A 24340-nucleotide genomic window follows, 5' to 3' on the forward strand; every position below is an offset into this window, starting at 1 on the left:
GGAGGGCCACACAGCATGAGTCAGCAGGGGTGTTGGTTATCTTTTCCTGCTGGGGACTAGGCGTGGGTTTGAGTGGATGTCCGTTCACTTGGGTGCTGGGTACTGGTTCGTTGGGGGTAGGAGGTCAGTCTTGATGCCTAATAGATTAAGAACTGAGGGTGAAGAATTTTAATAAATTGGAAAATCTGGATGGGATTGAGGGGTGAAGGAGTAGTTGGATTCCTAGAAGGGGGAAAGGAGAATGTATTTGGAAGGGGCAGAAAGGAAGAAAGGGGAAAATAAGATTAAATAGAAAAAGAAAAAGAAAAAAGGAATAAGAAGTAGTGAGAAGAGAGGAGAGAAGAGCGTGGGCATGTTATTTTGCTTAAATATGTTCGATGAGTAGGCCATGTAGTATAAGTCTGTAGGTCACAGTTGCTGCTTCGGTGGTCTGGCTGGCCACATGCTTCAGGTCCTAAAAGAAAGTATAACCTAGAGAAAAAGGGTGTGATAAAGAGTTTTATCGAGACAATTTTGTATCGCAACCTGGGTATGATATATCGTGCGGCTTAGCTCCAAGATGCCATCTAAGGTTGTCCCTCCTTTGTATCCAAGAATGCCTGTGGACAGAAAAGCTGAGAGGTTACTTTATATATAGTAAGGTTAAGACATTAACACCTATTGTTTTGAAATACTTCCGTTGGAGTCAGTAATTTCCCGTGTTATTCTTTACCTGTAACCCTGTATAAGTGAATCATGCTTTTACTATTTCTTTTTCTATAGGTTTCTGGGGTGGAATAATCATAGTTTATATGCTCCCTCCAAAAAGGACATTATACATATTTTTCTGTTCAGTGACAAGACCCCAGCTAGTATTCTCACACACAAATTTCAGTTGGAAGACTTTACCAAGCTGGCTGGACACAAATTCAAGTCTTCTTTTACATTGACTATGGTGACAAATAGGGAAGGGACTAAGGATCTGAAAGACCCTATTTGAAATTGCTAGGATTTCTGGGTGGAATTTACTTTTCTTTTTTAACATTTACTTCCAGATTCAGTTTAAACATTTTGTGATCCCCAACTCAAGTACAGTTTACTCTTTCTTTTACTCCTCCCTATTTTCCACCCAAATAAAATCTTCTTGTGTACAAATAGGCACTAGCATTTTCTTGGCCTCCATTCAACATGCCCCAGCATCAGCACATACTGAGAGTATAACTTTTTGATTAGATTTATCCTCTCCATTGAGGGATTCTCTTCTAGACTGGACTTTCCTGCTTCTGGTGAACAAGCATAAATAGTTATCATTCTCTGTTGGTATTAAAAAAACCACTCTTGGGGCCAGAGAGATAGCACAGCGGTGTTTGCCTTGCAAGCAGCCATTCCAGGGCCTAAGGTGGTTGGTTCGAATCCCGGTGTCCCATATGGTCCCTCGTGCCTGCCAGGAGCTATTTCTGAGCTGATAGCCAGGAGTAACCCCTGAGCGCTGCTGGGTATGGCCCAAGCCCCCCCACCCCCACAAAAAGACACTCTCACTCTCAAAGATACCACTAAATGAGAAAGCTGGTAATCATCTAAGTGAAAGTCATCACACTTGCATTCCTAGCTCCATTATTCAATGATGTTGTAACCTTGGGCAAGTTCTCTGAGCCACAAATGTTCCTACTTGAAAGGGTGGGGCTAATGCTAATTTCCCTGGTTCCTTTCTCCTCTCCTCTCCTCTCCATTTACTGTGAGAATGGAATGAGATAATGTCTGTGAAAGTACTCTGAAAACCAGCAGCTGTTATTATACAGAGGTGACTATTATTAAGAACTGGTTTTCCTCATTCTTCTAGATCTTTCTTCCTTTCCATTTCCTAATTTGACTTGAGGACAAGACTCTAGAGCTGTATAATTGGCACCAGAAATTAGAAATATTAGCCTTCCTTAGGAAGGAAGTCTTCCGGATGGCTGTCACTTAAGCGCGTGGAACCCAGGAAAAAGGATAAAGAAATCTCATGCTACAAAACACCCACATAAGTGCCATCCTTGTGGCTTCTAATTGGTTGAGCATAGTACACACAACTCTTCTGTCTGGGATCCCAGCCCTGCTACATAACATGAGTTTTGGCACTAAGTTTGGTGTGCAAACACTGGAATGAAGATGTGTAGACACTGCAGCCAAACGATGACCTTCGATGATACATCAGTTCTAGTGAATACCAGACATGTACAAGCAATGGAAACATGTAACAAAAAATATAGAACTCCAGGTGAGCTCCAACCAGCTGGGTGACCCTTATCACCGGAATGTCAGCAACAACAAAGGGAAAGAGGTTGGAAATGAAAAAAATGGACAATGAAACACAACGATTTTACAAAATTGTCCTCAAACTTATGTGGGATTTCTCCTCACATACTTGCCTTTGGACCTAAGGAGCATGCCAGACAGTAGCATGTACACTTCAGGAACAACTATTATCGTGGATATTTCTCCTCTTTCTGTACAACCTTGCAAAGAATAAGGAAAATTACAAAATGGGTATTTGCCAGCTTTACTATCACCAGAAGACCTGACACAGACAAAGAAATATGACCAAAATATTATCAGTAAGTAGTTGCAAGGGTTATAAACAGTTAAGCGAGCAGTTTTAAATTACCTTATCATGATCTGATGTTACAGAAATTTTCATCCATGATTTTACATATACAAATAAAAATTCTTCCATACTAAAATATTTCGAAATCTAAACTTTACCTGTGTGTGTTGTCTATTTGGATGGGAAGGAATCTTCCAAGCAGTGCCCAGTGATGCCAGAGGCGACTTCTAGAGATAATCAGCAAACGAGGCCAGGAGTTTCAATTCTCAGTTCTGGTGATGCAGTTCGGCTTGGACTTTGAGGTGTTGAGAGTTACAAAGGTCATACATGACAGTGTTTGTGGCCTCCAGGACAGTAGTTGAGAGTCATGTGGTATTGGGGATTCATATGGGTTCCTATGCATGCACAACATGATTCCCTAACTGTTGGGCTATCTCTTTGGTCCCTTAGTTTGATTTTTATCATTCCTATAGGAGCAATTGGTGGAATGTTCTTTTCCATCAATGTTGGAACTCACATGAGCTCTCTGAATGTCATTCTTTTTTTATTAGCTTTTATTATTATTTTTTTTTAAAAACAGTGTTTCAAAGTGGGTGATTCTTATTCACAGAGAACATAAGAATGATTCAGAGAATTAGTAATAGGGCACAATTAAAGGAAACTTTTCTTTATTTACTTAAAGGAGGTAGATATCCAGGAGGGTGTTGAGTAAGTGTGTAATTGTTTTTCCGAAAATGTGGCAGTAGGTTAAATAAGTTTGGCTATCTCTGGTTTAAACCTGAGAACTAGGGTCACAATAATTCTCAAGGTAACCCTGGTGTCCTTGGAGCTTGTCAGCTGCATCATGACATATTTAACTTTCAGGTGTTTTTTTTTCATTCAGGAACTTGCTCTCTGTTAACTCCATTTCTTAGAGGGATTGACAGATATCATCCATTTATGAAGCAGATACCCCTTGACAAAGGGAGGAGCCCTGAAACGAGGTTCCCAGAGCATCTTTGTTTTATTTTTCTTGTAGTAACTTTCCTGTACTTGATTGTTATTACATGCTAGTTTTTGTTTTCTCAAAGAAGCTGCAAGCATTGTTATGCCAGCTACCTTCACTGTCTTGCCTATCCATTGTAGGCACAAAGTCCAGAGTCCAGGAGTGAATGAAAGCATGGCATTTTAGTCAATGCTTCAGACAATGTTTCTAGATGTTTGAAACAATAAAAATAATCATATATATATATGGGCCCAGAGAGATAGCACAGTGGCGTTTGCCTTGCAAGCAGCCGATCCAGGACCAAAGGTGGTTGGTTCGAATCCCGGTGTCCCATATGGTCCCCCGTGCCTGCCAGGAGCTATTTCTGAGCAGACAGCCAGGAGTAACCCCTGAGCACTGCCGGGTGTGGCCCAAAAACCAAAAACCGAAAAAAAGAAAATCATATATAATAACTAGATACACTAATTATCTTTATACATTTCTTTATATGTTTCTTCTAGAATTTTTAACAGATGCCAATGTTACCCAACACTTATTGACTTTAGCTTCTACAGGACACTGAGCTAAGCATTTTGAATCATCTGTTTCAATCTTCAAAGCTATGCTCAGAAGTGAGTGCTTTATTGACTCTTCTGTAACAGAAAAGAGCATGGGTTAGAGAGGCCGAGTTGATGTCACTTGGTCACTTGGCAAGTAACTTAAGGTATATTCTTGAGCCATTGATTATTTTCCTCTAAAATGTATGCTTTCACTCATTATCCCTTGCCACACTGGTTTTATTTTAGGTGCTGAGGTGAGGGAGGGTGAGGATAAGGAAGATATTAATGAGTATAGGTTTCTCCAAAGGGAGATAAAGCCCCAGTAAACAACCCATCATGAACATAGGAAAGTTTACATCTCAAGGGAGATGTAGGTAACATGTATTCTGGTACTATGTACCCAGGCAACCCATATGCACTGTCATACTGGTTTGGTATTAGAAAGATTAAAGTTTTATTTCTAAGACTTCAGTTATATTAATCAAAGTAATTTAGTTTATCTCTTTCACTACATTCATTACTAGAACGTTCTGTGCATTAAACAGGGTGATGTTTGTAAGGTGTTCAATTTAAATGTTAGTTGGTTAAGAGGTGCTTTATATTAAAAAAATTCAAACAAGAGGGGTTGGAGCAATAGCACAGTGGATTGGGAATTTACCTTGTATATGGCAGACCCCCGTTCAATTCTGGGCTTCCCATATGATCCTCCAAGCCTGGCAGGAGAAATTTCTGAGCACAGAGCCAGGTGTGGAGCTCAAACAAAGATAATTAAAACAAGAAAGAAGTTGACTCAGCTCCTCAGCAAAGATCAAAAAAAAAAATGGCTATCTACTTCCCTGGTAGTCTGGTTCTGGTTGATACCTCTATGGCATTCTCAGAGAGAGGGTGAGACAGATTTCTTTATCTGCATAAATTACAACCCCCCAGTGCCATTCCTTAAGTGATAAAAATGGCCCAGTTCCACGACTAAACCTTATCAAACTTCCAAGCAACCAAATTTTTTTAGATCTATACATCCTGGCCACACAACACGTCAATATTTTAAAATAGTGTCAGTCCAACAGAAACTCTGATGGAAAAATTACACAGTCATCTACCAACCGCAGTGAACCTAAATGGTTCACTAGCACCAACCACAGTCCAGTAAATCCTTAGGCACTGAATTTAGTACTAAACACCATGGAGGGATTTAACAATTATTTCAAACTAATCTGTGATGATCTAAATTTTGATAATTCCATTTGCTTTTTTGTTTGTAACAAGTAATGTGAAGTAAATTTGTGCCTGCATGGAGGCAGGCGATCATAGTGGGTGAGAGATTGGGGATACTTGTCAATGGACGGTCACATTGTAATGGATTGATGTTTAAATGTTTAAGGCCTGAAATTCTGTATTATAAACAACTTGAAAAATCACAGTGTTATAATTAAAATTTGGAAAAAATATAAAAATTCAAACAATGTGGGGCCGGAGGGATAGCATGGAGGTAAGGCATTTGCCTTTCATGCAGAAGGTCGATGGTTTGAATCCCGGCATCCCATATGGTCCCCTGAGCCTGCCAGGAGTGATTTTTAAGTGCAGAGCCAGGAGTAACCCCTGAGCTCTGGCGGGTGTGACCAAAAAAAAAAATTCAAACAATGTAACCTTGATGAATAACTTGAGGCACTTTGGCACTATTGAGATTTGGTAACCATATACGCCAGAATTGTTAACAATTGTAAACTTGTGACCTGAACTAAAGATAAAATATTCAAACCATTTTAAGAATGAAATATGACTGATCTTGTCTACAACATCTTTAAAAAATGGGCAGATCTGCATATAACAGCTTCTTGCAGGGTGAAGTTTTTGCTATTTCTTGAGGCAGAATAGATCCTTTAGCAGCTGAGTCTGTGAGGAAGTAATTTTGCACATTCAGCAGAGGCCTCCTGCCCTATGATTCTACTTGCTCAGGATTATTGGAGAAAGTTCAGCCATCTGAAAGTAGCTCTCTCATTTATATACTGGCCTTTAGAGACTTTTATTTTTTTCTAAATAAAAGGCTCCCACTTTACCCTTCTATAGTTTTCTCTGGTAGAAGTCTTAGCCTTTTATCATTTCCTCAAGTATTCAGACTTCCATAAATTGATAAGTTTCAGCGCTTTTATAAAGTCTTAACAAGAAATAACTAAGACATACATAGCAAGAAGGATGCTTGGGGCAGCCGTGAATATATTTGTGAAAAAAAAAAAAAAGGAATGTAATCATTTAGGAATTGGGAATTAACTAGTTTGTAGCACATTCAGAGTACCAGAAACAAGTACTTATTTGACTAGAGGAATAAATAATAAATATATCTACAATAAAATTTTTAGACAACAGGGAAAATTATGGTGTTCTTGCAAATGTTATCAACGGGTTCTGAATTAGAATTTCGTGTACAATTTCTCAATTTTGATCAGTGGTTTTCAGGTATGGAAGAAAATCTGAAAGTATTTTAAAAGGGTAAAAGTGTAATGTTCTTTGGCTGAAAGTTCAAAGTTAAGATATCAGCAAGGGGACTTCTTCTGAAAATTCTGTGTATGGGTGATTATCCTTCCACTGTACTTTACCTTGTCCTCTTTCTTTGCATCTTTGTTCTCATAATTTTAAAAAAAAGTGTCTATCTCTGGGTCCTGCTATAATTGGGGTTTCTTCTTGTTCTAAATTTTCTACTGGGAAGGAGTGGTTTTGATGTACTTCAGAATCAGTTAGGCCCTAGTTTTTTTCTGTTTTCTGCCATTTAAGAGCTTTGACATCTTAGTTTCAAAATTTGTAAAACAAAGCAAAAAATAGTGCTCTAACTCATAGTATTGTTCAGGAAGTTTTAAGACTGGCATTCTTTTCTGCAGTGCTTAATATGTACTAAACATTAATTTGCATGTTAACTTCCATTCAAGAAAATGAGGAAATCAAAGCTTGGGAATTAAAAATGTGCCTTGGTCCTACATAAAGAGGGGTGACAATTTTTCTAACTTTTGGCACATTGGATATTTATTCTGAAGTTTGAGCTTCTTCTCCTGCCATTCATATCTCTCTGCTGACTCATTTCGGACCCACTTTGACTAAAATCCCCAGTATTTTCATACTGGTCATCTCTCCTCAATCCCCAAGTTGTATTTTATGCTTCTCCCCCTCCACACACACACCCCTCAGAATTGAATGAACTTATGAAGCAGGCAGATGGATGAGAAACCTGAGTATTCAAATTATACTATTAATTTAGAGGAAGTTTAATAATAAGTCACAATTTGGTAGTGACAAATAAGTGATCATATTTAATACACATCATTGAAAGACTATTTGGTGCTAGTAAAATGAATGAGTTTTGCATTTTTCTTTTTAACTCATCTGGAAAGAGCAACTTCTGCTGATGTAAATACTGAAAGTAGAGAGATAAGGACTGATCTAGTGGTCAAGGGTCCTAGCAGAAACTGAGGATAAATTAATTGTAATTTATGGTAGAACATAAAGTAGAAAAGTCTATATGCCTGGAAGACCTGAACTCTCATTCCTGTTTTATTTTTTATGGGCACATTAACTAATATTCTAAATTTTAGTTTCCAAGACCCCAAATATAACTAGTATTCCTTAGATTATGAAGGTGTTAGGGTGAACAAGATGAGTTGGTGTAAGTGATAGACTTTACTTTGTATTTAAACAAGTTTTAGAAGTGTTTTTTTTTTTATTTTCGGTCAGCTCTCCATTCCCTCCTAAGTGATTTGATAAATGCTGAAGGGTAAGAAAAGATGTGTTTCCAGAGATACAAAAACTTGACTGAGAAAAATTATAGTTCAGAACCTTTGATACTGGAGCAAAAAAGTACCTTTGAGGTTAAATTAGCAAGCCCCTTCTTGTTTATTATTTTGAACAATTGATTAATTTAAACATTTTCAGAATTAATGCATTTGTGGTTAAAAACACAAAAAGTTAAGCTATACAGGAATTTATTGAATTTTTATAGAAATTGTAACATTTCTTTTATTACCTAATCCCATTCACATTTTTCAGATAGAAACATATACAATGTTTTCAGTGTACTTCCTTAAATAATTTACTAGAGATTTAAAACATGAATATTCAAGCCTATAGATTTCATCAGGGTTCTAAATGTCCTATAACTTGGAGGTCCGCAAAATTTTCAGGCAAAAATAAAATGCCAAGTAAACAGAAAAGAATTTAGCCCTTTTCATAATAGTTTCTACATAGCTTTTGTTGTTGATATTTGTTTTATTTTTGGCAACACCTGGTGGTGTTTAGGTGTTATTCCTGGTTCTGAGTTAGAAATTTCTCCGGGAAGATTTGGGGGACCATATGGAATGCCAAGGATAGAACCTGGGTTGGCCACATACAAGGCAAATGCTCTACCCACTATGCTATCATTCTGGGCCTTCTCCATGACATTTATTTTTTGCTCAAAGTAGTTGTTAATGAATTTATATGCAATTTAATTTGGAAATAGTTGGAAAATCTTTTGCTTTTCGAACTTCTCCATGTGGCCAACACTTTTGATTCCATCCTTTGAGTTACTGTTTTAAAGGCCCTCCTCCTAAACCAATTTTAGCTCCTGAAGTAGTTGGTCCTCTTGGAGAGAATGATCCTTCTCTATTCAAGGGGAAATGGGTCTACCCCAGGAGGAAATATGTGTCTGGATGACAAATTGCGTGAGTCAAAGATACTTGTGAAAACGACCAACGTTATTTTAAAACACTTAATGTCTCCAGGAGAGGAAGCAGTTGCTTCTGCTTTCTTTTTTCTTTTGAGAGTGAGTGGAAGTCTTTTAGAGACAGGGTTAGATTCTGAACTTAAAGATGGCTAATATTTCAAGATGCAATAGTGGCCTTAATGCTCTTTCAGGAACTTCTGTTTTAGAGTATATTATTCATTGAGGTACATCCAAATTCTCTTAGAGAGGTTGCAGAAAATCTCGGCGAATTTTTATATTGCAGATTCTTCCTCATCCATATTTTCTAAATTATTTGGAATGGAATGCAGTCACTAAAAGCATTGGTCATATCATCTTATACCTGCTGCTGATATATTTTCTTTAATTTATTTTTGACTCTTCATATCAACTATTTGCTTATTTGTTTTATCACTCATTAAAATGTATTGAGGTGTTACTATAAGCCTGCAACTGTGCTGTAAGTTCTCTACCTGTGTGGTCATATTTTTGTTCTGATAGTAGAAAATATATCTCAGAATAATGTCAAGCTATGGGCAAGTGGACTTTACAGAGATGAGTCTATTCCCTAACAAAATAAATATGAGATGAGAAAGCAAAATGTTTCAGTTGTTCAATATAGACAATTAACTCACCTTTTTTATTTTTCCTAGAGAAAGACTTTATTTCACTGTATCAAAATTAAGTTTTATGGGATAATTCTTTCATTTAGAAAAAATTATTAATAGACACTATGTGTCTAACACAGGGTGTTAGAAATATAATGATGACATTTTCCTTTTGGCAATTTTATCAAAGGTTCACTAAAGGATATTAATGTTTAACTTGGCAGTGATCACCACGATCTTCAACAGATCACACAGCATTTTTCTATTTAAGGGGAATAGACTGTAAGGAGTGCATTATTCTTTATGTTCTTTTGGACAGTGCAAGAGAGAATTTGATATAGTCTATCCATACATTTTCAGAAAACAGTTTTAGATAGCAGTATGATTTATGCTTTGTTTTATTTATAGAAAAATTATTCACGAAAATCAAATCCCATCAGAGAATAGATAGAAATCATAGCCTTTGCTGTAGTACGGCTTCCAATGCTGTCACTGGATTCAACCCTTCTGTCTTATGAGAAATGATCTGCACAGAGATGAAAAAAAAAAAACAGATTTTATTACCTTTGTGCAAGTGACGTGGCTAATGTCCAGACTGCTACATTTGGGATCCAGACAAGCACAATTTTTGATACTGACATCTCTGAATTTAGTGACATTGCAATCTACTTATAAGAACCTTCCTATCCTAGCTCCTCTGTGTCAGAGGTCAAAGGACTATCAGCTCAGAGCTGTTCACTCTGCTTTTGGTATCACCCAAATTTGCTTTGTAATCTCTTGTCCATCTATGAATTTTTCAAAAGACATATTGAGCCTCATTCTAGAGTTCTTCTTGAATCATCCTTTTTCTCATTTTTTATTTTGTTTTTTATTTTTTTCTTTTGGTAGGCAACATTTCTAAACCTAAACCTAAAATAAACATTTGTAAACCTAGATGGACTCTTAAGAACTAAGGGCAACAGTGGTTTGGGATTATTTCAACTAATTACTGTCCAAAGAGAAAGATTGCATCATCTGTAACAGCTGGCCTGAGTAAACATCACACTGTTAGTAGCAAGATTTTACTTTAGTGTTGGAGGACATCCTAAGGCTATTTTTGACCGATGTATCCTATAAAATGGCACATCTGAAAAAGTATTATGACTACTTCATTACCTCTTGTAAAAATCAGATAGGATAAAGTCATTAGGTCCTTATCATCAACTTATTTACAGGGAACACTTGAATCAGTAAAGATGCTTCCATGTTTGAGAACCTACGCATCACTAATTTCCACACACAGCTCTTGTACTTGGCTTTGGTACTCTCTGCTGTTGATGCTATATCCATTCTTTTGTGCTGGGAATTGAAGATGGTGTGAAGGGAGGTATAATATGTACATGAATGCTCTGAATACTTTGCCAATAATTGATTCTTTTCTGGCTGGGGCACAGAGCTCTGGAACACATGGCAAGAACTAAATGGACCTTTTTTGGGTACTCTGAGTTATAAGCTCATTTATTTCAGAATAAATAATTGTTATCTTGGCTATGTATCTAAGCCAGTGGTCTTCAAACTACGGCCCACGGGCCACATATTGTATTTATTCCCATTTTGTTTCTTCACCTCTAAATAAGATATATGCAGTGTGCACAGAAATTTGTTCATGATTTTTGTTTTTACTATAATCTGGCCCTCCAACAGTCTGAAGGACAGTGAACTGGCCCCCTGTTTAAAAAGTTTAAGCCAAGGTGGGACAGAACAGAGGGATGTATATGTTGCTTTGACAGAGTCCTTTGAAAATATAGAATTGTGGACAGGTTCCTTACCCTTCCTTACCCCTTTTCACGCATACATCCTGTCCCCCATTCTCTACCTCCTTCCTCCAGATCGAATTGCCAAGTACAAACCTAGAGAAAGAGGAAGTGAGGAAGTTAATTCACGTACTTGCTTTCTTCTAAGGGTAAAAGAAAATCCACTAATCTGTTCCCCAGGGCTCATTTTCCGTCTCTGCTGGCTTCATCAGAGTGTAAGTGAGTTGTACGAAGAATTTGGAGGAGAGAAATGTGGTGACACCTTTTGTGTCTGCTTTCCTTAATGTGGAAAGTCCACTTTCTGTCTCACCCCAGGCCTGAGTTCTGCATCTGCTCTCCCGATGGGGTGTGACCATAGTGAACAAGGAAGCTGCAGGGGTGCCCAAGTTCATACGTCCCACATTCCAGGCAAATGTTTTTGACATTGAGCAATGGAATGGCTCTGCCAGGTTTAGGTCTGTTCCATTGGAATGCAACCGAAAAGGAAAGTCCCGGAATGATTTTTCAAATACTCACCTCCCCACAATCTCCTCTTGTATTTTTATCCCCTTTAACTTTCCAATGTTCAACTCAGCTCAGCACTCTTCCTGACCCCGAGGTATTTGTGGGTGCTGATAAGTGCAACTTCCCAAGAGATTGGAATGCAAATCAGAATATTTTGTTGAGTCATGTGTGCTCTGCAGTTCTTTCCCAAACATTGCATCAGAGCCAGAATTGGCAGCTCTCCGGGACTCTGCATTGGATGACTTTGAATGTCCAGGAAAAGCTCAAGACTATTTCTTGAGGGAAAAAAAAATACTCTCACTCTCTCCATCAGCCTGGTTGTAATATCCTGTTCTTAAGAAAGCAGAACCCCTGGAGAGAGCAAAAACACAACTGGTTTTGCAGATAAGTTTGAAAAAATATGGCTATTGGCTCTTCCCACCCACTCTGGTCTCTTAGCTACAGGACAGCTGATGATATCCACAAGGAAAGAAAAACACAAAGCATATGGGGCGGGGGGGCTTGTCTGAATTCCTGCTTGCTGTCTGATTTATTTAAATTTGCCTGCATTCTTGGGTGTGGAGATCCAGGAGTCACGTCATGAGAGCATTCCCCTGCCCTTCTGATGACCTCTACAAATGAGCAGTCATAGGAAAATCTCAGAGTGAAACAGGGAAATCTGCCTTATCTGGGATAGTCATAGCCTTTGTTTGGGGGAGTAACCTTTGGTAATTTGGAACACTTTGATCAAGAGAGTCACGTTAGGGTAGGACACTAAATAGAGACTGGTCTCTATCAGGTCTAATGCCTCTGGTTATAAAAGTGACTGTTTCATCTTTCCTGTAGGGCCCAAGGGAGGAAAAAAATCTACCATCTGCTTAGTATTGATTTCTGACCTGAAAATTAAAGTGCTTGAATTGAATGTTTTCTAACATATTTTTAGTACTGAGTCTATGGAGAGTGTGCGCATGTGTGTGAAATCATATGAACTTTGTATCAGGCATTCATTTGATCCTATCTTAAAATGTTTAGCTTTAGAGTTATAGAGAGCTGGAAGCCAGGAATGACCAGGTCTTACATACCTAATTTTTATAATAAGGCCGCAATATTAGGATATATGTGACTTAGGTCATAGCACTGTTATTTTATGTGATTGCTGGAGATCTTCTGTCTATACCTGTTAACCCATGTGAGTGAAATTGGAAAATCACTGGGGACTTAAATTTTGTAGTCAGAGAGATCTGATTAATGTCATTGATCTGCTTCCTAAGTATTACATGATCTCAGCATTCACAACTGTGAAATGGGAGTGAAAAAGCTTGCTCTGAAGATAAGGGAAAGTAATATATATATATCTATATATACATACAGATATATGTATATATATAACTAGCATAAAGTCTTTCATAAAATAAACATTAAATAAGAAAGTAAGCAAGATTAGATATTGACTAATTTTGACAGTTTTCTTGGTGGTAGGGGTTTGCTTTAATGATCAAGTTATTCCAATGCATTTCTTTGACTATGTTGGATGGTTGTGTTTGCTGAAACAAAAAGATGCATCATACCCACAATACATCACACAAACACACATCTGATAATGAGAAAGGTGGATTTAAATGCCTCAAGTTAGTGAAATTCCTAGTAGGGTTCTGTGTTTTAGAGAGCAAAATGATTGTTAAGGCAACTAATGTGCTCATGTGATTAGGCTGTAGCTGCCTGTTTCTTAAACAATTTTATTTTTTTAATTTTTTTATTTTTAATTATGAGAACAAAGATGCAAAGAAAGAGGACAAGGTAAAGTTACAGTGGAAAAATATGGAACGCTTCACGAATTTGCGTGTCATCCTTGCGCAGGGGCCATGCTAATCTTCTCTGTATCGTTCCAATTTTAGTATATGTGCTGCCGAAGCGAGCACTTCTTAAACAATTTCAATGTCCTTCAATAACTTTCAAAATTCCTTCTAAAGCAAGGGTCTCAAACTCGCGGCCTGCGGGCTGTTTGCGGCCCTCCGTACAACATTGTGGCCCTGCGCTAGAGGAATCTTTTTTTGTTTTGTTTAGTTTTAGTTGTTTGGGTCACACCCCCCAATGTTCAAGGCTTACTACTGACTTTGCACTCAAGGATCACCCCAACTTTGCCTCCTGCGGCCCCCAGGTAAATTGAGTTTGAGATCCCTGTTTAGTGTTTACTTCGGGAGGTGCAGATCTTGTAAAGCTGTTTCTCTGATTCTCTAACCCTCCCTCCCAGTCTTCCTGCAGTGCCAGATGTTTTACATTCATTATTTAATATATTCTTATGCAACTCTATCAATTATGGTTCTGTTGCTCCATTTTACATTCTGAGACTAGAAAAATATCATTCAAAATCTCTATTAAAACCATAATTTCGGGGGCTGGGCGGTGGCGCTGGAGGTAAGGTGCCTGCCTTGCCTGCGCTAGCCTAGGACGGACCATCCCCTGGCGTCCCATATGGTCCCCTAAGAAGCCAGGAGCAACTTCTGAGCGCATAGCCAAGAGTAACCCCTGAGCGTCACAGGGTGTGGCCCAAAAACCAAAAACAAAACAAACAAACAAAAAACCCCATAATTTCATTAATTTTTAATTTTTTCTCATAATATCTTTATGTAAGCACCATGATTACATGTTTGTAGTTGGGCTTTAGTTATAGAAAAGAACACCTCCCTTCACCAGTGCAGCCTTCCTCACCTGTATTCGAGGCAGACATTCTATTTCTCTCACTCATTACCATTGTCATGATAGTTGTTCGTGTAGTTATTTATCAAACTGTACTCATTATTTTTTGTGGTAAGCTTATTGTAGAGAACCATAATTTTATAGTGGCAGAACATGTTTAAACGTATAGCCCTCTATAACAAATAAAAGTAAGATTCAGTAGAGGATGTGAACTTAGTACACCTTTTGATTGATTACTGAGCACACTCATTCATGAACTTATATTCCTTGCTGTGATAAGCCTATTCTACATCGCTGTTTAATAGGTAGATATTGTTAGATATAAATATTAGAGGATGCATTTATTAAGTGATAGCCCAGTGGTAGAACATTTGCCTTGCATGCAGTTTGACTGGGGACTGACTGTGGTTTGATCCCTCAGAGTCCTATAGGGTCCCCCAAGCCAGGAGCGATTTCTGAATGCATACCCAGGAGCAACCCCTGAGCATCACTGGATGTGGCCCAAAAATAAAAAAACAAAAAGATCTCCTACTGATTATATTGGTCTCTTTGAGGTCACATGATCTCTATTGTCTAGGAACATTATTATGGCTTATCTAGAACTTAATTATACTGCTTGGATCATGTGTCTTCCCTTTGAGAATTATTAGTGGAGTTCAAGGATATAGGAGGTATAAAGAAGTATAAGTCAATGCAGTTTCAACATTTAAAGACATCTTCAAGAAGTCACTGAACTTGGGCCATATCTTGTTTAGAGGGTTATAAATCAAATTTCCAAAGAGAAATGAACAAAATAAAAAACATAGTTTATTGAATGTAGGGTGAAGTTGTATTGAGAGACAGTTGTTTCAATGTGTGTGTGTGTGTGTGTGTGTGTGTGTGATTGTGTGTGTAAGATGGGTATGTTCTGTGCCACTATGTGAAATGAATTTCCTATTGAGAGTCATACATGTTAGGTTTAGAAAATATTGGTTTCATTCAGACATTTGTCAGACTTTGCCCTGTGACTCCCAAGGAGGCCACATACTTATTCGAGATTGGGACAGAGAAGTCAAATGGGAAGAACTGCAAATAAAGTTTGTTGTTTGTTGTTTATGTTGGACTTTTTAATATAATATATATTTTTAATTTTGGGGCCACACCAGGTGATGATCAGGGTTTACTCCTGGCTATGCACTCAGAAATTGCTCCTGGCTTGGGGACCATATGGGATGCCAAGGGATTTAACTATGGTCTGTCCTGGATCAGCCGTGTGCAAGGCAAATACCTACCACTCTGGCCCATCATGTAATATTTTTATTTTAAAAAAGACTTTTTAAGGAATAGTAAGAAAGTCATTGGTTTGCTCAGTGAAATTTTGTTGTTTTAAGCATGGTTTATCCTTGCATGTCTTCATGTGGTAACCACAAACCAGAAGCATGTAGAGAGAGAAAATGTCATCATTCTTGTCCTTAAATTGTTATTGGAACAATATGATAACAATTGGATGCTGCTGCTAGATACTGTAAGGAAGAATAAAAGACATTAAAAATATGGAGCCAGAGAGATAGTACAGTGGCTAGGGCACTTGCCTTGCATGTTGCCCACCTGATTTTGACCCTAATACTCCTCTCCTGAGCCTGCCAGCAGAAATCCCTGGTGTTTAGTGATGTGGAGCATTTTTTGTTTTGTTTTGATTTTGGGCCACACCCGGTAATGTTCAGGGGTTACTCCTGGCTATGCGCTCAGAAATTACTCCTGGCTTGGGAGACCATATGGGACACCAGAGAATTGAACCTAGGTCTGTCCTAGGTTAGCACATGCAAGGCAGATGCCCTACCACTTGCACCACTGCTTCAGCCCCTATGTGGAGTTTTTCTTTCATGTGCCTTTTGGCTATTTGTATTTCTTCTCTGAGAAAGTATCTATTCATTAATTCTCCTCACTTTTTGATGGTGTTAGATTTATTTTTCTTTTTCTTGTTAAGTTCTGTCAATCACTTGTATATCTTAGATATTAGTCCCTTATCTAATGGGTAATAAATGAATAGTTTCTCACATTCTGTGGGTGGTCTTTGTATTCTAGTCTATTTTCATTGAGGTGCAGAAGCTTCTCAGCTTAATGTAGCTCTATTTGCTTATTTTTGCTTCTATTTATTTGGACAGTGACGTTTTCTCCTTGAAGATGCCTTTAGTCTCAATGTTATGGAGTCTTTTATTTATGTGCTATTCTATATACCTTATGATTGTGGGTTTGATATCGAAGTCTTTAATCTATTTGGATTTGACCTTTGTGCATGGTGTTAGAGGTCTGAATTCGCTTTTTTGCATGTAGATAACCAGCTTTCCCAACACCACCTGTTGAAGAGTCTTTCCTTACTTCATATTGTGTTTCTTGTCCCTTTATCAAAGATTATTTGTTTGTGTGTCTGGGTAACATTATTTGAATACTCAAGTCTATTTCATGTATCTGAGGGTCTGTATTGATTCCAATACCATGCTGTTTTAATGACTTGCTTTGTAGTAAAAGTAAAGTTGGAGAATGTGATGTCTCCCATGTTCTTTTCTCTAAGAGTTTATTTATTATTTATTCGTGGGTCCTTATTGTTCCAAATAAATTTCAAAAGCAGTTGATTCACTTCCTTGAAGAATGTCATGGGAGTCCATAGAGAAATTGCATTAAATCTGTACAATGCTTTGGGGAGTAAGACCATTTTTATGATGTTAGTCTTCCCAATCCATGAACATTATTTTTCTCCATTTTCTTATGTTTTCTTTTGTTTCTTGAAGCAGTGTTTTGTAGTTTTCTTTTTCTTTTTTAATCTTTATTTAAACACTGTGATTACAAATATGATTGTAGTTGTATGATTTCAATCATGTAAAGAACACCCCCTTCACCAGTGCAACATTCCCACCACCAATGTCCCAAGTCTTCCTCATCCCACCCATCCCTGCCTGTACTTGAGACAGGCTTTCTACTTCCCTCATTCATTCACATTGTTATGATAGTTCTCAGTGTAGTTATTTCTCTAACTGCACTCATTCATCACTCTTTGTGGTGAGCTTCATGTCGTGAGCTGGACCTTCCAGCCCTCCTCTCTTTTGTCTCTGAGAATTATTGCAAAAATGTCTTTCATTTTTCTTAAAACATATAGATGAGTGAGACTATTCTGGGTCATACTTTTTTTTTTTTTTTTTTTTTTTGGTTTTTGGGCCACACCCGTTTGATGCTCAGGGGTTACTCCTGGCTATGTGCTCAGAAGTTGCCCCTGGCTTGGGAGGACCATATGGGATGCCGGGGGATCGAACCGCGGTCCTTCCTTGGCTAGCGCTTGCAAGGCAGACACCTTACCTCCAGCGCCACCTACCCGGCCCCTGGGTCATACTTTTTTTTTAAATTTTTAATTATCTTTATTTAAGAACCATGATTACAAACATGTTTGTAGTTGGGTTTTAGGTATAACAACAACAACAACAACAGCAACAACAACAACAAAGAAACCTTCATCACTGCTTTTCTTTGTATATGTTCACCTCATTAGTTAAATTGACTCCCAGGTATTTGATTTTGTGTGGCACTAATGTGAATGGAATTTTTTAAAATGTCCATTTATTCTCTATCATTATTTTTGTATAAGAAGGCTATTGATTTTTGCATGTTAATATTGTAGCTTGTTACAATATGAAAACAATATGAATTTGTTTCTAGTAGCTTTTTGGTAGAGCATATTTTTTCTAAATATAATAGCATGTCATCTGCAAACAGTGAGAACTTGACTTCTTCCTTTCCTGTCTGAATACCCCTGATATCATTTTTTTGCCTAATTGCTTTGGCAAGTACATCTAGTATGATGTTAAATAGGAGTGGTGAGAGGGGGCAGACTTCTCTTGTACCAGATTTTAGAGGAAAGACTTTTAGTTTATCTTTATTGAGAATAATATTTGCTATTCACTTGTGGTAAAATGCCTTGACAATATTAACAACAGTTCCTTTTATTCTGATTTTATTGAGAATTTTTATTATGAATAGGTGTTGGACCTTATCGAATGCTTTCTCTGCATCTATTGATCAGATCATATGTTTTTTTTCTTTTGTTAGTATGGTGTATAATGTTAATTGATTTATGTATATTAAACCATCCTTGTATTCCTTGAATGAAACCTATTTGGTCATGGTTTATGACCTTCTTAATGAGGCATTGGATCATCTTTGCCAGGATTTGTATGCTTGTTTTTGTTTTTGAGTGACATCCAGCAGTGCTCAGAGGTTACTACTCCTGGCTCTATGCTCAGAAATCGCTCTGGGCAAGCATGAGGGACCATATGAGACTCTGGGTTCGAACCACCAAGGCAAATGCCCTACCTCCATGCTATCTCTTCGGCCCTTTGCCAGGATTTTGTTGAGGATCTTTGCATCTGTGTTCATCAGGGATATTTGTTTGTTATATTCTTTGTGGCATCTCTGTCTGGTTTTGGTATCAGGGTGATGCTAGCTTCATAAAAGCTATTTGGTATTATTGCTGTTTTTCAATTTCCTGAAAGAGCCTAAAAAGTGCTGGTAGTATGTCCTCTTGAAAGGTTTGAAAGAATTTGTTAGGAAATCCATCTAGGCCTGGGCTTTGTTTTAGGGAATAATTTTGATTAACATTTTAATTTTATCAATATTGATAAGCCTATTTAGGTATGCTAGAAAATCCTGATTCAACTGTGTCCAAGAATTTATCCATTTCTTTTTGGCTTTCTGTTTTTCTGTTTTGTTTTGGTTTTGGTTTTTGGGCCACACCCAATGACACTCAGGGATTACTCCTGGCTATGTGCTCAGAAATTGCTTCTGGCTTTCTGGTTTGGGGATCATATGGGACACTGTGGATTAAACTGAGGTCCATCCAGGGTCAGCCACGTGCAAAGCAAATGCCCTACCGCTGCATTATTGCTCTGGCCCCTAGAGTTTCTTAAAGTAGTCTTTAATTACCCTTTGAATCTTTGTGATGTCTGTATTGATATCCTTTTTTTTCCTTTCTGATCCACTTTATTAGTTCTCTCTCTCTCTCTCTCTCTCTCTCTCTCTCTCTCTCTCTCTCTCTCTCTCTATTTTACTTTTTCAAAAATCAACTTTTGCTTTTCTTGTTCTTTTGGATTGTTATTTTGAATTTCCACTTCATTGATTTCTGCTCTAAGATTTGTTATTTCTTTTTTTTTTTTGTTTTTTTTTTGTTTTTTTGTTTTTTTGTTTTTGGGCCACACCCGACGGTGCTCAGGGGTTACTCCTGGCTGTCTGCTCAGAATAGCTCCTGGCAGGCACGGGGGACCATATGGGACACCGGGATTTGAACCAACCACCTTTGGTCCTGAATCGGCTGCTTGCAAGGCAAACGCCCCGCTGTGCTATCTCTCCGGGCCCGCTTTGTTATTTCTTTTGCCTACCTATTTTTGGTCCCTTTTGTTGATTATTTTCTAATTTATAAGCTGTGTCATAATTTTTTTATGTAAGCCTCCTACTTTCTTCCTGATATGTGCTTGAAATGCTATAAATTATCCTCAGTACTGCTTTTAATGTCTCCCAAGAATTCTGATAATTTGTGTCTTTATTCGCATTTATTTCCAGTAGTTTTTAAATTTTTTTCTTTGATTTTTAACTGATCTATTGGTTGTTCAGTATTGAGCTGTTTAATTTCCAGATGTTATACTTTTTCTTTTGTGTCCCTTTTTATTTCACATCAAATTTTAGTGCATTGTAATCTGAGAAAATATTCTGTACAATCAGGGGTGGCGAACAGGACTTTTACCCTCACTCAAAATGGCAAAATGCAATATGTAAACACACAAAAACATATAATTTTAACAATAATATATTAAACATAAATATAAACAAATAAAATATATTATTGTTCAAATTAGATGCTTTTGTGTGAGTGTTTGTCTGTTTTGGCAGGTCACTGTGTGGTGTGGCTCTCTGACTCTCACAGTTTAAAATGTTGGCTCTTTGTGTCGAACTTGTTCGCCACCCCTGTGTACAATTGTTATCCATTTGATTTTATGGAGGCATTATTTATGGTAGAGTTGTGGTCTATCCTGGAGAATGACCCATATGTATTGGAGAAGAATGTGTAACCATTTATCTGGAAGTGGAGTGCCCTTTATATATCTACTAGGTTACTTTCTTTCATTTCTCCTTTCAGGCTAGTGTATTATTGTTGGTTTCAGCTTGTTTGACCCATCAGGGGGTTACAGGGTAGTGTTGAAGTCTCCCACTAATATTTTAAATCATATTTGTCAACAACTGTTTTAAATATTTTGCTGGCTCTTCATTGGATGTGTACATGTTTAGAAGTGTGATTTCTTCCTGTTGTACAGATACCTTGATTATTTGGATGAAATGTCCATCTTTGTCCCTTACAACCTCTCTAAATCTAGAGTTTGTGTCATCTAATATTAATTTGCCATTACAGCATTTTTTTTTTATTTTTTGGTTTTTGGGCCACACCCGGCATTGCTCAGGGGTTACTTTTGGCTGTCTGCTCAGAAACAGCTCCTGGCAGGCACAGGGAACCATATGGAACACCAGGATTTGAACCAATCATCTTTGGTCCTGGATCGGCTGCTTGCAAGGCAAACGCCACTGTGCTATCTCTCCGGGCCCCATTATAGCATTTTTGCTTGTATGATTGTTCTCCAACCTTTGATTTGGTTGTATCAAATTTTTAGCTCTGGCAGTTTCTATGCCATGATTTCCTTGAGTGTTGCTTCATCCTGGGTCTTTGGACTCCAATGATTCTTATGTTATTTCTGTTGAGTTTATCAAAGATTTCTATTTTCATCTGTTCACATTCTTTGAGGATTTTTTTCACTGTCTGATCATTTGCTTTAAGGCTCTTTTCCCATCTCTTCTGTTTTATAGAGTTATGCAACTCATCTTCCAGCTTACTGATTTTGTCCTCAAGGGCTGTTACTTTGTTGAAGAGGCTTTTCAGTGAGGTTTTCATTTTACCTACCAAGTTTTTCAGTCCTGTTATTTTAGTTTGGAGTTTTCTCCTTTCTACTTTGTATCCTCTTGATTCTATTGGTTCATTCAGCTCAATTCATGCTTTCTTTGAATTCTATCAACATCCTCCAAATTTCTTCCCTAAACGCCTTATATGAGAGATTAAATAAATTTTTGGCACTTTATTTTGTCATCAGAGCTGTCATCTTTATCCTCTATGCATGGTATTGGCTTGCACTGTTTCCATATTATCACAATTGTGGTGTAGTGTTTTCTACATGTTGTGCCGGAGTTTTCATTCTTAGGATATGTGTGCAGATGTAGAGCTAAGTGGCCACACTGCTCTCACTCCACATTTCATGATGGAGACTTTTCACTTCTGTTGTCATTCCCTCAGGAAATGTTCTATGTAGATGGTTCATGGTCCAGTACACAGCAGAGCAGTGGCATTTCAAAATGTCTTCTGTGTGCCAAAGCACACAGCAAGGATCACTTGGGTAGACTTTGATTACCATTTATATTTCTTCAACAATGCTAGGTCTGTTAAGAAATGCCAGATCAACTTGATTCAACCTTACAAGGTTAGAGAAGCTAAGAATTTACCCATTTCTTCCAGGTTTTTGTTTTATGTAAGAGTTTTTTAACGTAATCTGATTACTCTTTGCATTTTTATGAGATTTGTAGTAATATTCCTCTTCTCATTTCTAGTTTAGTTTATTAAGTTTCTCTTTCTCCCTTTCTTTGTGAGTTTTTCTAGTGGTTTATTGATCTTTATTTTTTCAAGGAATCAACTCTTGCTTTTATAGTCTTCAGATTGTTTTTGGATTTCTCATTTGGATTTCTGCTCTAAGCTTCATTATTTCCTTCTGTCTGCCTATTTTTAGTTCATCTTGTTTGTCACTTTCCAATTTTATAAACTGTGCCATTAAGTTTGGCCTCTTTTTCTTTTCTGATAAATGCTTGCAAATCTATACAGTTTTTCTCTTACTACTGCTTTAGCTGGGTCCCACAAATTCTGATAAATTGTGTCTTTATTCTTGTTTGTTTACATGCTCTCTTTAGTGCTGGGAGTTTCTCTGCAATGATGTCACTGGTATTTTTCTTCCTGGGACTCTGGGATTCCAATGATTCTTATGTTATTTCTGTTGAGCTATTCAAAGACTTCTATTTTCATCCATTCATATTCTTTGATAACATTTCCCACTGCCTGATTGTTTACCTTAATGCTCTTTTCCAACCTCTTCTGTTGTATGAAGTTGTAATGCATCTCCTCTTCCAGCTCCCTGATCCCATCTTCAGGCACTGTTACTTTGTTGGAGATGCTTTCCAGTGAGGTTTTTATTTCTGCTATCATGTTTTTCTCTCCATTTTAGTTTGAAGTTTTCTCATTTCCACTTTTGTATCCTCTTGATTCTTGTTTTTCTTTCAGCTTGATCCATGCTTTCTTTGAATTATTTAACATCCTCAATATTCTCTAAAGTCCTTATCTGAGAGATTAAATAAATTGTTGGTATTTTTGGGGTATATGAGCTACCATCTTTATTCTCTAAGAATGTTGGAGGCCTGCATTGCTTCCCCATTGTCCTGGTTCCTATCTTGTGGGCTCTACTGTTGTGCTGAGGTTTATTGAGTAGGAGGAGTGTAAGGCAGCTGAGTGGAGTGGAATGGCTTTACACCTCTGGCACTGTCCTTTACATCAGTACACTCACCTGGATGCATGACTTCTTGGTACTGTAGCTTCTGCAGATGAAGGAGAGCTGGCTCCACTCCTCTGTTTCTGCCCCTTTAGTCAGTCTGCTCACTTTGGACACATATGGTGACTAAAGAAATCTGATGAGGCTACTTCCCTTACAGTGGTGGCTGGAAAACTGGTCAATATTTCCACAAAGTGAGTGTCATACACACTTCCCTAAGAACCCATCGGGCTGAATTTCCTAACTTCCTCCAGGAAGAGTAAATCAAATTATATTTTCTAATATTACCCAATCAGTAAGTGGGAGCTAATAGAAAAATTCAGGGAAAACATAATGTTACTACTTGTGACTACAAACTATGAGAATACACTCAGTTCAGCTACTCATTTCTCTGTTAACAGTGTCCATCACTATTCTTAGACCTATTAATTGACTTCTAATATGGTAATCAATAGTGTAATGCAGGCAAAATCCAGGGTGAACTTGGCCACATTTGATGCACTCATGGATATCTGGTATATTATGTAACAATAATGGATTATTAAAAAATATACAAAGTAGGGACCAGAGAGATGGTGCAGTGGAAGGGCATTTGCCTTGCACGTGGCTGACCCAGGATGGCCCGTGATTCAACCCGCCATATGATTCCCTAAGCCAGGAGTGATTTCTGAGCACATAAACTGGGAGTAACCACTGAGCATCACTGGGTGTGAAACACAGCATTAAATTAGGTATTCCCTATTCCTGGGGTTTTCATCAGGAAACTGCATGATATTAATAAAACGTGTTTCTGGTTTGCATTTTAGAGTGATTGTCATGCTAAGCAATTTGGTGGAGGTTGGCAGATCATTTCAATTGTTTCAGTATATTGGGAGGACTAGCATTGTATGGATACACAAGGCTTTACAGAGACATTGGTTAGGATGAACAGACACTGTGGGAAGCTTTGAATACCCCACAGAGGTGTTGATTTTGTTTCACTCAAACCCGTTGCACATTTGTTATTATTCAGCTCAGAATTCATTTTGTTTATCTTTAGATTTTGCTCATTACTGAAGCTGACTCAAGTTCAATTTCCTCTATGGGAAATTTATCTGACCTTTACAGTCTACATATATCAACTCATCACTGAACTTTTTCATCTTGGTTGTAATAGAGAGGTTCCTAAATCTAATTGGCTTACAGCTTCCTTCTCAAAAAAAAAAAAAAAAAAAAAAAAAAGATTGTCTAGTGAATTCCTGGAAAATTAACAGAATCCCAGCACCCCACATTGTACTCATTGTACTTTCCACTGGATGTTCAAGAAAAACACACAC

The 24340-nt window shown here is 37.7% G+C and overlaps 1 non-coding gene across 1 annotated transcript; it reads right to left on the reverse strand.

The window, feature by feature from the left end:
• Positions 1 to 13485: 13485 nt before the first annotated feature.
• On the reverse strand, positions 13486 to 13592 carry LOC125997867 (U6 spliceosomal RNA). Its single transcript, XR_007491861.1, has one exon. It is a non-coding gene; the product is annotated as a U6 spliceosomal RNA (small nuclear RNA).
• Positions 13593 to 24340: the final 10748 nt, after the last annotated feature.

This window comes from Suncus etruscus, chromosome 19 (genome assembly GCF_024139225.1).
Source record: "Suncus etruscus isolate mSunEtr1 chromosome 19, mSunEtr1.pri.cur, whole genome shotgun sequence".
NCBI lineage: Eukaryota > Metazoa > Chordata > Mammalia > Eulipotyphla > Soricidae > Suncus > Suncus etruscus.